Here is a 4,934-nt window from a genome sequence, read left to right as displayed (position 1 = left end):
ACCGTTCTTTCTCTGCACTTCCTCATAGCAAACTCACTTTTTTCAAGTCTTTGCTGAAGTCCTATTGTCTCTCTGAGGCCACCTGGACCACCTTATATAAAAGTACACCCCAACCTTCTCCTGGCACGCCCTTATCCTGCTCTGCTCCCCATCCTACCAAGCATTTACTCCCTAACATGCTACATCATTTATTTATAGTTTGTGTGTTTGCTCTCTATATTCCGCCGTGAGAATGCGAGCTTCTCGTCTGGTGTGTTCGCTGCCATCCCCAGCACTCACAACAGCGTCTGGTACACAGTAGCTGCTCAGTAAACAGTGGTTGGTTAAACGGATGAATGTGTAAATATGGAAGGGACTGTACAAAGCTGACTCCATTCATTTCTTCTTACGTGTTTTTTATTGAGCACCTTCTCTGAGCCGGGCCTTAGTCTGGGCATCGGGAGTGTTCTGAGGGGTGGGGCGGGGTGGGCAGTGTCCGGGGAGAGGGAGGAGAGATGGGGACAGGGAAGGAAAGTGATCCCTGCTGGCTTGGGTGGGCACAGAGAGAAGTGTGGCCTTGGGGGAGGAGAACAGGGAAGGGAGAGGCCATATATTGGAGTCCTAACCCCCAGAACCTCCGAATGGGACCTTAGTTGTAAATAGATGAAATGAGTCAAGAGGAGACCATCGGGTGGACCCTAGTCCAGTATGACGAGTATCCTTATAAAAAGGAGAAATTAGGGCCCAGACACGGAGACACACGGGTGACACCATGTGAACATAAAGGCAGAGATCGAGGTGATGTGCCTAGAAGCCAAGAAACACCAGCGATCACCCACAAACCACAGCAGCCAGGAGGGAGGCAGGGAACAGAGTCTCAGGAAGGCCCTGCCAACACCTTGACCTTGGACTTCCAGCCTCCAGAACTGTGGGACAATACATCTCTGTTGTGTTAAGCCACCAACCTGTGACACGTCATTACAGCAGCCCTAGAAGATAAATACAGGCTCTGAGAGGCACGGGGAGAAGAGTGAGCTTATGAGTCCGGTTCTGGCTGGAAGCAACCTCAAGAGGTCATTGGTGCCATCCGCCTGCCTCCAAGCAGGCCCAGAGGGGACAGCCTGATTCCTCCTGGAATACCTCTGAAGCTCCCCTCAGGGCCTGTGGGGCTGCAGGAAGTCCTTCCTGAAGCTAATCTAAAGCCCACGTGCTGCAGTTACAGCCCCACTTCCTGTTCTAAATGGGACCGCATGGTCCTCCCACATGGATGTGATACTGGCTTCTGAGATCTTACTTAGAGCGCTGGGGTCGGACAGACTTGGCTCTGCTGCTTACCGGCTGAGTGGCTGTGGGAGAGTCAGTTACTCCCTGAGCCTCGGTTTCCTCATCTGCAAAACGGGAATGACAAAACTCCCTGACAACTCGTAGACTTAAAACGAAATCAGTCATGGGAAAGCACCTAGCGCCACGCGAGACAGGCAGCAAGAACGAAGCAGACTTTATTATTACTATGCGTCTGTGGCTGGGATTAAATGAGATAAGACAGGTAAGGTGCTGTATTACAGGTAAAGGGGCTGCTCTGACCAACACACCTGCCGACATAAGCTCCCCCAGCAGGTAAAGAGAAAGAGCCCCATCCCTCAGACACCGATCTGAGAAACGCAAGGGCCTATAAATACGCAGGGGAATGGAGCAATACCTATCGAAACAGAGGCTGTCGATAAAAATGCATCGCTGTTTGAAAATGAAGTGCCTAGCTCAAGGCCTGACATATACAGTAAATGCTCAATTCACCACAGTCAGAATCATATCATAATAATTTACCTCGTCCCTGGTCTCTGCTCTTAGTCTGCACATCTGTGAAATGAAGCTTTGGGTTACGGCTCTGGTTTCTAACTGGGCGTCGCTGGGCCACAAGGCAGTGTGGCCTCTTTGAGAAGTTTGTCATTTGATGTTAGTATGGTTATCTCTGAAAGCGCACATTGCACGTTGTCTGTCCTTCCTGGACACGGGTCCACAGTTGCCACCGACGGGCTTTCTCCGCTGGCTGTGCAGAAACGTCCCCTCTCCCTCCTTATCTTTCCCTTGTCACGCTCCTCCCCCACCCTCCACCTCCTGTCTCTTCCACAGTTCCAACTCCAGCCCGGTCCCCGCACCAGGCCCGCTGCTGCCCCTCACAGCAGTGAGTTTAAGCCCCTTGGGGAGGGGAGAGGCGACTGGACTTTGGCCCTCTCGGAGGCGCTGATCACTCTGGCAAAACTTTTCCCAGCAAGCCCTTACTCCGCCTGCTCCCGCCCACCCGGAGAAGGCAGAATCAGCCGCCTGGGTCGGCCAGGCCCGTGGGACAGAAAGCCTGAGTCCCCTCTCTTCACCCCTTCCCTCTGCCCCTCACCTGGGGCTCCAGGAGCCCCCACACCTCCCCTCTTCCTCCTCCTGAGGGTGCTGGGTGGGGGCTGGGAGGCTGGAGGGGATGCTCCGGGGTCTCTCCTGTCCTGGTTCTATCCCCCTGCAGAAAGAAGGAGAGAAAAGGCCAGAGACGCCAAGTGACCTCACTGTATACTCTAGCATACGCAGTGGTAGGGTCAGGATTTGAACCCAGAGCCCAAGAGTCTGCAGCTAGAAGTCTACTGCTCAAACGATTATGCAAACTCCCTGCTGATCATCATTATTGCTATTACTATTATTATTATTATTATTACTACTACTATATTCTCATCCTCAACCCTTTGCACTACTCATGAGAACTATGTGCCCAGCACTGACTAAAGAATTATGAGCGTCACTTGTTTAATCCTCAGATGGCACAATTCGGTGGGCGGACAAGGGTAGGAGACTTACCGTGACGCTTCTGAAGCTTAAGTGTGCATCAGCCCCTTTTAAATATAGGCACTTCTGTGTCTAATTATTATTCATAACTAAATTTTTTTTTTCTTAATGAGATCCTCCAAAATTGCATCAGTTTCAGACTCCTCTAAACCCAGATCCGTCCCGGAACGGGGTCCTCTCATTATGCCCATTCTTCCAAGGGAGGCTTCAGGACCCAGAGAGGGTCTCTCGCTTGCCCAAAGGCACTCAGCTTGAAAGAGTCAGGGTGGGGACTTGAACCCAGAGCCCGTGCCCCCGGCCGCCACACTGTGTAGCCTTCCTGTGGAAAGAAAAGTGCCTTCTCATCCAGCCTGTAAATCTTATGTCCCCTAGTGGCAGGGCTGGTGGCTCCAGGGCTGGTGGAATCAGCCAGGCCTTACAGAGCCTGAGAAGCAAGGAATAAGCAGGAGGAAAAGCATACTCGGGTGTAAAGATGCAGGCGACCTGGACAGGAAGCGTCTGTGAACGGCTTCGAGTTCTATGAAAGACGAGGTCAAGGCTGCAAAGGAAAGTGGCAGAGGAGCTTCTATCCTCTTGGAATTTTCCAGCTACGAGCTTATTATTATTATTTTTTAACAAGATGTTTTAAGCGGATTGAATGATATAATATTGCCATCCCACGACCAACATCTCTTATCTGGTTCCCGATGAGTTTTCTCCTTGGCACTTAACAACCGTCGAAAACACGACATAGTTTACGTAACTCGTTCCTTCTCTGCTCCCTTCCCAGAGGGTCAGTTCCACGAAGGCAGGGATTTGGGGGTGTCTGGTTCATGGCTACATCCCCAACGCTGGTGCCAGCCACGGGACGGCCTGTCCAGTGACGCGGCACCTTCCTGCCTGTGATAAATACCTAAACTCTGAGCAGAGAACACGTGGCCTGGGAGGAACTCTCAGGGTGCCTGGAGATGAGCATCTCTGTGAACGAGGCCTGGGGATGGGAGTCTAGACCTTTGGCACAGGGAGCAGAACACAGCAGGGATGCAAACACTGGTGTGCATTGCACGTGACTCTACTGATCCGCCCTGCCACCAAACCTTTTGGAGGCTGCCTCCTCGACGAAGGAGAGAAGGTCTTTTCCTCTTTTCCTGCCCTCCAAAGCCAGTTTTTATATTGACTTTTCCACTTCACCTCCAGCCTCAGTCAGTGGGGGCTGAGAGAGGCTGAGTGTGTCGGCTTTCCTTAAAGGCCTTAGTTTCTGAGCAGCCAGTGCAGCTTCTGGCGGCCACATCTGGCTGCAAGGACCCTGGCTGCCCGGCGTGGGCACCTCTCGGGTTGCAGAGACACAAACCAGCACACGCACTCAGGGGCAGGGTAGGTCGGTCATTTATGCCCTAGGCATTGTCTGGGTACCTAATGTGTGCTGGCCTCATTCCTAAGGTTGAATTGCTGGGTGATTCATTCAGCTAATATTTGATGAGCACCTACCATGTGCCAGGCACAGCTGGATCCAGGAGCCCAGTAGCTGTCATTTGGAATCTGTCTCTATCTTTTGTCTGCGTTTCGCTCAGTGTTGGCCTTATTCTCAGGCAGGCTCTCTTCACACAGAGGCAAGAATAGCCACCAAAAGCCCCAGGCAGACATCCTTCCAGCTTAGCAACCTAAAATAAAGACTACTTTTTTTTTTTTTTTTTTTAGCCAGCAAAAGCACCAGAATGGAACCTCATTGGCCCAGTAGGGTTATGTGCACATCCTTTAACCAATCGTTACAGGCAGAGGTGTGAAGGGCTCTGATTGGTCAGGATTGGTCTCGTGCCCACCCCTGAAGCTGAGGGTAGAGGGGCAGCTCTGCCTGAGCCACGGGAGCCGAGACAAGGGAAGGCTGTTCCCCCAAAGGAAGAAGGCAGGGGACCAACAGAGAAGAGGGAACAGCGGGCTCCAGGCCACCTCTGACCAATGGCAGGGCTGCAGGAACAGCTTGAATTACACCAATTCGCTTTTTTGCAATCACTGATTTTCCCCAGTCAGAACCCAGGAGCTCAGGAAACACGGTCAAGGGTGAGAACACTTGGGCAGCACAGTTACAGCTGTTTGCAAACAAAGTCGGGACCATAAACATAAAGCTTTCCAATGTCTGTGCTCAGCCATCA

Source organism: Pteropus alecto, unplaced genomic scaffold, assembly GCF_000325575.1.
Source record: "Pteropus alecto unplaced genomic scaffold, ASM32557v1 scaffold113, whole genome shotgun sequence".
In the NCBI taxonomy this organism is placed as follows: domain Eukaryota; kingdom Metazoa; phylum Chordata; class Mammalia; order Chiroptera; family Pteropodidae; genus Pteropus; species Pteropus alecto.
This window is presented reverse-complemented; position numbering follows the sequence as displayed.